A 12,187-nucleotide genomic window follows, 5' to 3' on the forward strand; every position below is an offset into this window, starting at 1 on the left:
GCCTCGCTCGCGCCCTCCTAGGCCCGCCGGCCGGCCCGCTGCCCGGCCCTTCGGGCTTCGCTCGGGCTTCGCCGTTCGCCGGGGCCGGTCCCGGGCCGGCTGCGCTCCGGCTCCTCGTCCGCGGCTCCCGGAGTTCCGGCTCGGGCGGGCCACCTGGCTCCCGGCGGCGCCACAGGCGCCGGACGCGGACGCCGGGCTTTACTTAGTGCGCCTCTCGCTTCCGCCTCTCGCTCGCACCGCTGTGGCGGCCGCCGGGCGGCACGACCCTGTGGATCCCGCTGGCCATGCCCCCTCAGTCTGTCGCCATCTTCCGCTGTGCGGAGAACACCTTGAGAGCCCGTGTGCGAGTGTGTTTGGGGGGAAGCGGGGCGGAGAAAGAGGCACCGGGAGGAGGAGGGAGCGGGACCGGGGCCCTGACTGCGCCTGCGCCTCAGGACTCTTCCCACCCTCCCAGCCCCCGCCGGCTGCAGCCAGTGCTGTTTGGGGATGTTTCCAGTCCACCCCCAACTCCATTCACTTCAGCGCCTCCGTTCATCCGCCCGCTCCCCGCGTGCACACGCCACAAGCTGAGTCTCGGGCCTTGGCTCTCCCCCTCCACTGCCAACCTGGGCGCCCGCCTTCTTCCCCAGGGCGGCCACTCATTCCCCGCCTAGGGCTAGGGGACTTCTGAGGGTGATTTTTGGAGGCAGGAGGCATCTCCGTAGCGTCTCGCTGCCTTCCTAGGTCGCCTCCCCCGTCCCCGTGACTAGGCGACGCTGGAGCCGGCTGCAGATCGGACCAGTCCCGTGTTCCTAACTCCGCGGTCGCCCTCGCTGTCCTGCCCGAGGCCAACGCGGCCCTGGTGCTGAAGGACAGCTCCCAGCTTAGCTGCTATGGAGGACAGAGCTTGGAGAGCATCCTGGAGGGGGCAAGACAGTGGGTTAAGATGGGTAGTAGTGATGGGGTGTCGTTTCTGCCCTTAGTAAGATTTCCAGCAGCCTCTCCCGGGTCCTAGCTTCCTGGCTCCCCCTATAGGCTGCTGAGAATAGCTGAGCCAGAGTTAGGGAAGCTGAGCTGCCCCGATGGAACCATGTGCTTGGGGCCCTCACAGAGTCACATGGCACTAGGAACTCAGACGTACAAACATCCTGCCCCGCCACTAACCTTCTTTGGATTCCACCAAATATCAGACTGGCCCGGTTGTCTACTTCCTGTCCTCACTCCTTCCCACTCGCAGTAACTCCCACATTCGAATTTTTAATCAACCATTACCAGTAAGGATTTGTTAATATCAAGAATAATAACAATAAAGACAGTAGCCTTTATTGTGTGCACACTAGGTGTTAGGTTACTGCTCTAGGTACTTTACATGCATTATCTCATTTAAACTTCACAAAAATCTTAGAAGGTAGGCACCGCTGTTATCTTCATTTACATATGGGAAGCTGAGGTTTAGGGTGGTTAAGTTACCTAAGGTCACACAGCTAGTAACCAATGAAGCCAAGATAGAAACTCAGGCAGTCTGACTCCAGGGCTTTCTTTACACTCCAGTAAAGCCCTGGAAAGACGAAGGGGTGGAAGGCGCAGTACTGCCTTAAAGGAAATTATAATCTACAGGAGGAAACAAGGCATATATGTTGGCTAGTGGAAGGACTCATGGACTGGAGGCTTGGGTTCAAGTAGTGGTTCTACCACTCAACATGCTTTGTGCCCTCGAGAGAGTCCTTTCTCTCTCTGAGTCTTGGTCTTCCCCTGAATGACATGAGGGGACACCCAGGGCTAAGTGAGATGGGTGGGCATCGTTAGCACAACTCAGAGCTGGGCTGGGGTGGATGCATGAAAAGTTTCTGGAAAAGAGAGAGCTTGAGCTGGTTCCTAAAGAAATAGCAGGATTCGGGTGGGTGGTTAGGTGGGAAGGGAAGTCCAGGTGAGAAGAATGCAGGTGAAAAGTCTCAGGCATGAGAAGGAGCCTGATACGGTTGTGAAGTCAAGAGTATGACTGTTTGGCTATATTGGTGGTGGGGACTTGTGGGGAAGGGAGTATGGGAATATGAATATGAGACAAGGGACAAAACCCTCAGGCATTTGGGAGGCCTATTCATTCATTAGGCTCCAAGCACTATGCTGGGAACTAGATAGGAGACTGCGGTGAATCAGACATGGCCCTGCTCTCGACATGTTCACAGGTGACTTAGGAAGGCAGACATTTTAAAGAAGCAATTGCAACCCAGTGCAATAAGGAGGCTATGAATGGGAGGGAAGAGATATCTTCCTCCCATGGTGGGGGCTGGTGCTGATCAACTTTGTCAGCTTCCCTCAGAGACAATTTGGCACACAGCCACTTGAGTTGGGGGGCATGCGTTCATTTATTTATTCAGCAAACATCTATTGAGCCTCTGTTATATTCCAGATGCTGTACTAGGCACCTGAGACATAGACATGAGTACAACACATGTCTTGGGCTGAGGGAGGTTAGTTGAAGTCTTAAGGGATGAGTAAGACTTGGCTAGACAGATAGGAGAGAAGCTGGTGTGTGAAGGATGCTCTAGGCAGAGGGAGTGTCATGTGGAAAAGCCCAGAAGCAAAGCCAAGAATGGCATGTTCAGAAACCTGCAAAGTAGTTCGTTGTGACTAGGTGTGAACCGGGAGCACTGCCAGAAACGAGAGGCCCTGGGGTGCCATGCTAAGTCGTTAGGCCTTTATCCCAAGGGTTCTAAGAGCCACAGAAGAGGTTGAAAGATTTTCAGCAGGAGGTGACACAATCAGATTTGCAATTTTGGAAGATTGATTTGGCTGCAGGATGGAGACTGGATTGGACAGGTGGTTGGGAGGCGACCTGAGGCAGGGAATCTGGTTAGGAGACTGATTAATAGTCCAGGTGAGAGGTGTTGAGGGCTGAACAAAGACAGCAGCAGTAGGGGTGGAAAGAAGAAATGCACATGGGAGGGAAATGACAGAAGCAGAATTGAAAGGACCTAGGACTGGCCTAAATGTAAGGCATGAAGTAGAGACAGGGCCTGAAGAAGGAGGATGAAACTAAAGGGTTTGAGTTAGTGACATTGGCATGACTGCCCCTGCCCACCTAGCAACTGCCTTTCCAGAGACATTCTCTGTTTAATCCTTGGAGGTTCAATGTTCTGTTTAACAAAGAAGGCTAATAGCGTACAGACACCTAGTTCATAGCTGATTGGCAGGGCCTCAGTGATTGACACCTTTGAGTGCCAATGAAAGAGCAGCCTGCCCGGCCTAGGCTATTAGCTCTGAGCACCTCTGGAGCTTTCTGTGAGAAGTCGCTCAGGCAAGACTCCCTCCCTCTCCCCCAGCACACACAGGGCGAAAAGTGTCTCACAAAGGTCCATTTATCACAGGAGCAATATAACAATAACTTACCCACACAGTACCCGCTGCACACAAAAGAGAAGTGGTAGCACACTGGAGATCCGAAGAAGCTCTCATTCTGTTGCTCAGGATGACACAAGAAATTGGGGTGGGGGAAGGGAAGGCATTGGCCTCTCACCAGACCCCTAGAGCAAAATAACCAGGTGAGGAAGAGGGTTGCTTCTCCCCAGAGCTGGTGGGTCCTCTCCAGCCTTCTTCCCTTCTTGCTCTCTACCCACTTTCAGGTCAGCAGAGGCTAAAGCTAGGGGATAGACGTGGGTCATTTCTGAGGGGACTCAGACGTCCCAGGAAGAGTGATAGAGTGTTCTCAAACAAGGCAGGAGTAGGGAAGACAATTTAAAGTAGAGGGAGGAGGGGAAGTTTTTTCACAGTGAAATTCTGGCAATTAGGAAGAGGAAAAAGAGGGAACTGTTTAAAGAGACTAATGTGGTTACACATTTGTTAACTTTCCGTTAAGCTCTCAGATTTTAAAAGGTCATGGGCAAAAGATGGAAACAAGAGCACAGAATTAAGGGTGGATCTAAGAACCTATAAGAAGAACGTCTGCATGGCTAAAACACAGCTCGAGCTGAAGTGTATCAGGCTCTGCCTGGACCCCAACCTCTGTTCCCCTCCTCCCTCCACAGTTGGAGTAATTTGCCTCCCACCTGCAGACTATACCTGTACTACGACAGGACAGATTGAAGTAACCCCAACCTGCACACCAGAACTCGGCATCGAGTTGTCCCTTTGCCACCAGTCTGAATCTGATCTCAAGTTTCCACTGAGCCTCTACCTTATTGTTCAGTTCTGATTCCTGGCCATCTGTCTCATGTCCTGTGTCTGAGTCTCCCGGTCAGAGACCTGGCCTGACCACCAGCCCTCTGTCAAGGTCTAGGCCCAGTCACGCTCTTTTAATCTACCATCTAGGGAGAGAGTCCTGCCCCTGAGCCCCAACCCCGTGGTTGAGGCCTGATGGCCTACTGGTGGACTCCTCTGACCCCAGCTGCCCACTTGTATATCTAATGTCTAAATTCCTGTAGTCATGTTTACCCTCCATCTGCATCCCCAGTTTTCCTATGTTGTAACCCTGTGTAAGTTAGGTATACTTTGGGCCACAAATAATAGACAACTGTACAATAGTGGCTTACATGGGTAGAGGTTTATTTGTCTTTTATGCAACAAAAATTCCCTGGATGCATGTTCCAGAGCTGATAAGGCAGTTCAACAATGTCACTGAGACCCTGGCTTCTCATCTCTACCATCCTTAGGGCAGGCTGTCATCTATTTGCTTTTTTTCTCATGCTCACAAGACAGCTGCTGCAGCTCCAGGCCTCATATCTGTATTATAGACAGGAAAAGGGGGAAACAGCTACAGGGCAAGAAGGCTAAGAACAAAGGACCTTCTAGAGAGATTTTGCCTTTTTATTCAGAGTAGAACACTCTCCCCCGTGTCATCCACCTACATTTCTCTGATTAGAACTGTGTCATATGGACACTTCTAGCTGAAAAGGAAGCTGGGAAATCCAGTACTTTTAGCTGGGCACATTGTTGCTCTGAACAAAGTTGGGATTCTGGAAGTAAGGAAGAAGAGGAAAGTCCTTATTGGGCAGACAACTGGTAGCATCTGCCATGAACCCCAACCACCAACTGCTTGCCTAGACCACCTTTCCTTTCTTACTGAACCCCTCAGATACTGGGCTTTCACTGCTAGACTTGACTTTCTCCCAGCAACTATAGCTGGTTTGTTCCTCTAGTACAGGATAGAAGACACCTGTCTGGTTCAACAACAACAGCACATGTGAAAAAGACCTTTATTTGATTGTGAAGTCAATACGAGCCAACAGAGTGATGAAGCTGCCAAAAGAGGTAATTAGATTTTAGGCTGCATTAATAGAAGTATAGAGCCAGAACAAGAGAAAAGATGGTCCTGCCCTTCTCTACACTTGTCGCATCCCACCCAGATCACTGCGCCCTTCTGGACAACCCATTTAAACAGGGATACAATGACAAAGTGCAAAGTGTCCAAAGGTGAGTCACTAGGCTGGTACAACAGCAAGCCACATCATATGAGGGACAGTTGAAGGACCTGGGCTTATTTTGTCTAGTGATAAACAGACCCAGGGAAGAGCCTCCACAAGGGAAGGGTCAGAAGCAGTTACTCAAGTGGGGTTCAGAGCCCGGGAGATTTCAGCAAGCAGGGTTGTATCATCAAGCGATTAAGTGGGAGGATGGCAGAGCGAATCAATTGCAATAAAAACAAACACTTACATAGCTTTTAGTATGTACAAGGTATCGCTCTAAGCATAGATACTGTTATTGTCTCCATTTTCCAGATGAAGAAAGTAAGAGACAGAAAGGTTAAATCGCTTGTCTAAGGTGACACAGATAGCTGTGGCTGAGACAGAATCTGAACATCAGAGTTCATGCTCACTTTACCTCCTCTCAGAAGAGGTTAGTGATTCTGGACAATTGCCTAGATTTTAGTACCAAATACCATTTGCAGCTTGCTTGATTGTTTGACTCTGGTGGGTGAGTTGGCACAGATGGGTCAGAGAGCTAGAGAGCCCCGTTTTAAGACCTACAACCCAGGGGATTCCTCTTAGAGATTTCAATACCTTCTCAGTCAAAACCAACGGAACTAAATGTCCACATTTTAGCCCATCTTGGGCTTTCCCTCTCACTTCTAGTTTCTAGTATGAGGAATCCAGCCTCATTCCTAGGTAACTGACACAGCGACCTCACTCTAGACTCCATCCCACTCTAGGTTGCAAAGGTACAGAGAGGTAACCCTCTGGGGCCACCATTACTCTAGAGCTTGTAGTATACAGAGTCTGCAGCTCCTGCAGCTGCCACCAACCCAGGCTGAGAGAGCAATTTTCCGGCCACCAGGCTCAGAGACTGATAACTTCTCAAAGATGCTAGGACTAAAGCCACCCTGTCCCACACCTCCCCAAATCATCAGCGTCCTTCCAGATTGTAAGCCTCACGTCTATCCTCATACCGCCCTGCTTTGTTCTTGACCCAATCCATCCCTCCAGTTTTTCGCTACCTCCCCACAGCCCTCCACCAGCTGCCCTCTAGACCAGCTGCTCCCTAATCAGCATTCTCAACCTCTGTACCTAACCAAAACCTAGTTCTCCCCAGAGGGCTCTCTTTTCCACTGCCGCCTTCGTGTGTGAGGCTGCTGTTGTCTTTGCCAGTATACCATAGGTGGGGTATGTGTCTCGCTTGCTCCTCATTACTACTTCCAGGCCATTCTTTTTCTCCCTCCTGCAAAAACTACAGCTCTTTTGAGGCTCACTTCATTATCATACATCACTCACTCCTTCTCATTGTTGTCACATATAGACCTCCTCATCATATCCTCTGTAGTGGGTTGAATTGTGTCTCCCAAAAAGATATGTTGAAGTGGTAACCCCCGGTACCTGTGAAGGTGACCTTATTTGGAAACAAGGTCTTTGTAGACATAATCAAGTTAAGATGAGGTCATACTGGATGGGGCAGGGGGCTGACTGGTGTCTTTATAAGAAGAAAGAAATTTGGACACAGAGACACACAGAGGGAAGATAGCCATGTGAGGCAGACATTGGAGCGATGGGTCCACAAGCCAAGCCAAGGAATGCCAAAGATTATTGGCAACCACCAGAAACTAGAAGAGATACATGGAAGAGATCACCCCCAGAGTCCCTAGAATGACCCAACCGTTCCAACACCTTAATTTGGGACTTCTGTTAGAGAATAAATTTCTGTTGTTTTAAGCCACCCATTGTGTGGTCATTTGTTACAGCCGTTCTAGGAATTGAATACACCCTTTTTCTCAATGAACATTTTGGTTTCTGTCTCACCGGCTTTCCCACCCCCACTGCAAATCCTGCCATCATCCGAGGGGAACTTCAGTGTCCGTGTTGATAATTCAGTCATCTGTTGGACATCCTGGTTCCTACACATCCTAATCTCTTCCATCTCACCTCAGCCAATTACCTACATTGTTACAAACTAGATCTGCTTCACTGTAAATCACCGTTCTCAATTGAATCCTTAACTCTGTTTCATAATCCTACCAGGTATTAAATGGCTTTAGTACCTCTCACTCTCCAGGATGACTATTTCAAATCTTCTCCACTCTTTTCTTAAACCTCCAGCCCCTGTGTCCACCCTCTCACTCTCTCTAATAGCAGATAACTTCATCATTTACTCCATTAGGAAGACTGAAGCATCAGGCAGGGCTTCTACTTCCCACTTTACCCTATCCTTCTCTAGGACTTTCCTCCTGTAACAGAGGAGAAGGTGTCCTTTCTTCGCAGAGGACCACTGGTCTTTTCTAGCCCCTCTCTCTCCACCTTCTCATACTATCAACTATCCCTTTTCTCTCCTATGTATTCAACCTCTTTCTCCCAACTGGACCCTTCTCGGTGGCAGGTAAAACAGTCTCTCCCATCTTAAAATAATGTCCCTCTCAACTCTACAACCCCTTCCAATTATCATTCATTCTTCTCCCCTTCCAAATAAACTTCTCAAAAGAGTTGTCTCTATTCGCTTGTCAGCCCAACCCAATCACGCTTCTGCCTCATCACTGCCCTAAAACTGCTTTCACTCGTGTCACCAATGACCTTCATGCCATTACATCCAAAATATGCTTTTATTCCTCATCTTACTTGACTTCCCAGTAGCATTTGACATTGTTGGCCACTTTCTCTATCGAGACACTTTCTTCTGGTAGCCTCCTCCCTTTGCTTTTCTCTTACCTTTCTGAGAACTCTTTCTACAGTTCCTTTGGGGGTTCATTTTACTCTGACTGGCTCATAAATGTTGGAGTTCCTCAAAGCTGCCTTATCTTCTCACTGTATACTCTCTCATTAGCAAATCTCATCCATGCCCATGGTATGTATCTCATATTTATATCTCTACTGAGATGACTAAAACACAGCTCGGATTCAATAAATTCACGACCAAACCTATTGTCTCCACCCTGAGATCCGGCTCTCTACCAGTTTCCCCTTTTCAGTGAATGGCACCCACACCTCTCCAGGTATGCAATTCAGAAACCTAGGAGTCATTTTTGGCAACCCCTCTCCCTCATATCCAATCATCACTAAGTTTGATCTATTTTACCACTTTAAAGTTTCTCAGTCCATTCATATTTTTCCAATGACACTACCAGCCACCACTCTTGTCTACGTTGCCATCATCTCTCATTTCATCTATTAGAACAGACTGGTCTCTAAACATACATGCCAGCTTCTCTCCAACTCATTTTCTACACAGCATCCAGAGTGATTGTTTTCAAAAGTTAAATATGATTGTGTTATGATCTTTTATAAAACCTTCCAATAATATCCTATGGCCCACAAGAGAAAGAAGAACCGTTAATGTGGCCTACAAGGCCCTGTAAGATCTTGAGGAAACTCATATCTCCAGCTTCAGCTCACATAACTTTCTTCCTCATGCTCTATGCTCCACCCACACTGACCTTCTTCCAGTTTCAAATCCACCATTCCTTGTTGGCCCCAGGGACTTTGCACATTCTTTTTCTTCCTCCTGGAACACTCTCTGCACCTACCTCCATCCACTTAGCCTGGCTAATCCTAGTTAATACTCAGATCTCAGTTCTAGCATCACTTCCTCAGGGAAAGTTTCCTAGACCAGCCTCTAGGCAAGGTCAGTTTCCTCTGCTACATCTCTCATAGAACTGTCTTCCTTTCTTCATAGAACTTCTCCCAGTTGCATTTCACCCTCATTTGTGTGATTCTTTGGTTCCTTAATGTCTCAACCACTACACTCCAAACTCCATCAGAGCAGAAGCCATGTCTGTTTTTGTTTCTCCCTGTTTCTTTATCAGCAAGTATGGTGCCTAACATATAGACGCTCAATATTTGTTGAATGAGGGAATGAATGAATGGATGAGTATATGAATAGATATTTCAAGTGAGACCATCCACACAGCATCACAGTGGTGTGCCTTTACTCTAACAGATCTGTTAGCATTATTGTTATAATAACAAATATGAACCACAACATGTAGAAACAGAGGCTCTTTCTATCATAGTTGCCTCCAGAGGTAGTGAATTCCTCTCAGTAAAGGTATCTTCAAGCAGGTATCTAAGCAGAAGTTGAATGACTGCTTGTGGTTGAATAGCCACAAGAGGAATACCATGTTTCCCCGAAAATAAGACCTAGCTGGAAAATAAGCCCTAGCATGATTTTCAGGGTGCTCGTAATATAAGCCCTGCCCCAAAATAAGCCCCAGTTAAGAGATGCCTATATTTGACTAAATGTAGATTTTTGTACATGAGTAAATGAATAAAATGCGTCTTTTGGAGCAAAAATTAATATAAGACCCAGTCTTATTTTCGGGGAAACATGGTAGATGCTTTCTAAAGTTTTTGCCATCCAAGGTTTTGTGATTCTAGGGTTCGATACACAGAGAGGGTGGCTTGAACAAAGAGGATTCAGTCACCCTGTGGGATGGAAAATAGAAAACACATGGAAGAAACTACTCTAGGATCCTACCCCACTGAGGTCACCTCATTCATTTCCTTCCCTTCCAAAATAAGTTCTCTTCTAGTCCACATTTGGGAGGGCCATTAGTTTGTCCACACTGAAGATGGCCATAGGGTAGAGGCTTTTCAATTTCCAAAGCTAACTCAGCTCCATCATTTAATGGCAATGTTCTTCCAATTTTTATCTTTCATGCATAAATTTATAGCTATTTCTTCATGCTTCCCATTGCAAGGATGGACGTACACTGCCCCAGCTGTATCCAAAACGTTATATATATATATATATATATATATATATATGGCTGAGTGCAAGTCCCCACATGTCACAGTAGAGAAATTTGAGGTACCACTTGTTATACTGTATGTAGGCTACTCTTGGTACTTTGATGCTAAGGGTCTTGTAAGGCTGAAGTGTTGTCAGACTGTGGGGTCTCTACAGGTCAAAGCCATGCCCCTCACTGTAGGGGATTGGCTCTCCTCCAAAGTGTGGATAATAAATGGTATCAATGACAACGGAGTCCTGAGGATCACCCGAGAAAGTAATGTCTTTGTCAGACAGGGATCCAGGGCTCAGGAGGGGGCCTCTGGGAAGTCTGGGACTCAGGGTTCTGTAGAATTGCCTGTGGAAGGAACCCAGTCCTCAAATACTTGCTCACTGAGGTTGGAGGTAAGAGGTGCCTGCCTTGTGACCACAGGCCATGGGGCAGAGAGGGAAGGAGCCAAGCCTCTGCCACTGGAGCCTGGATGTAGAACAGAGTGTGAGTCCCAGAGGAGTTAGCCATGGTTGGCTCAGAGATGTGTGCTGTGGAAGCCAGGCTGTTTGGATTGCCAGCATTGCTCTATACTTTCCCCAGAGCATTTCAGGAAGTTCTTTGTGCAAATGCTTCCTGCTGTCACTACTGTGCCCAGGGAAAAATCAAAGATGGGCTTTGTGGTCCTCTTAGGCCAGAGTGTTAAAAGGAGAGTGGCATATGCCTGGAGCCGAGTAGGTGCAATTGGTTTCTCCTAACAAGGGCAGCAGTTGTTTTATTCACTGGGTACTTTCTCGAGGGTCAAGAAGAGACCTGCCTGTAGAGACAGGGATAGATTTTCCAGCTGGCAGTGGGCAGATGGGGCCCCTCCAGCACTGCTTTATGGATCATCTCTGGAGCCAGTCCCCTAGGCTGGGCAAGCCCTTGGCCAAAAGATTCCTGGTCTGGGACTTGGTGCAGATTGCTTCTGAAGGCTAGAAAGCCCCTTTCTGCAGCTTCCTGCCTCACTGTGCCACAGGGAGCTGCCTAGTGAAGGTGGTGAAAGGTAGTCTCAGGGGGGCAAGGAAGGCCTCCATCCTCTACAACTCAGTACCAGCCCATTGCCTGCTTCATGCTCTGCCACCAGCACAGCTGGATATAGAAGGGAAGCGAGTGGAGGTCCTAAAGCAGCAGAACTGGGCTGAGCACTAGAGTCCAGGTCACCATGGGTGCTAGTCCATGCATGACCTGGGACCTTAACCCAAGGAAGGCCTGTGCTGCCTAGATTCAACCTTCTCCCTCAGTCCTTCCCACTATCTGCCCCCGCACTGCTTCTAGGCGGGGGCCCCACACCCTAGCATATGCTGCACTTCACCTCTGTAGCTGGCCTGCACCCTGGAGGGTCTGTGGTTCCCCTCCTGAAGTCTGTGGCATGATATCATCATCTAGAAGTCACCTCTTTCAGCTGGCCTGTGGGCTCCTTGGGAAGCAGCACATTGGTAATGGAAATGGTACAGACTTTGGAGTTGGGCAGGGCTGGGTTTACATCTCAGCCCAGCACTTCTGAGCATAAGCAATCAGAGCCTATCCACTTCCCTGTCAGAAAAACAGGAAAAATAGCGACTTCATAAGGCAGTTGTATAGATTAACTATGCTGACGGTTCTAAAGTGCCTCATACAGGAGCCCTCCTGAACTCTCCTTTGTAGGACAAGATACACATTCCCTTTTGCTTCTCGTGTGGTGTCTTTCTTTTCTGTTCTGTGCTTAAAACACATTCAGCAGCACATTAAGCCTGGTTTTCCGCTGGGAGGAAATTCCCAGAGGGGACAATTTCTGTGTATAACAGAGGCTTGTGGGTTGGATGCTCCTCTTCACCCCCAGGATGAACATCTTCAGAGATACAGAGCTCCTCAGCTATGAGATGGGAGGAACATGTGGGAGGCAGTTAGGCAGAAGTGATCCCCACCTTCAGGGTGCGTAACGAAGAGGGGAAAAGCCTCACAGAGCTTCTAGTGGCCATCTCAGAAGGGAGTCAGGAGATAGAGCTAAACCTCTTCAATCTCAGTCTCCTCAATCTGGGACTTTGGAAGGTGGAG

This window comes from Hipposideros armiger, unplaced genomic scaffold (genome assembly GCF_001890085.2).
Source record: "Hipposideros armiger isolate ML-2016 unplaced genomic scaffold, ASM189008v1 scaffold_119, whole genome shotgun sequence".
Classification (NCBI taxonomy): domain Eukaryota; kingdom Metazoa; phylum Chordata; class Mammalia; order Chiroptera; family Hipposideridae; genus Hipposideros; species Hipposideros armiger.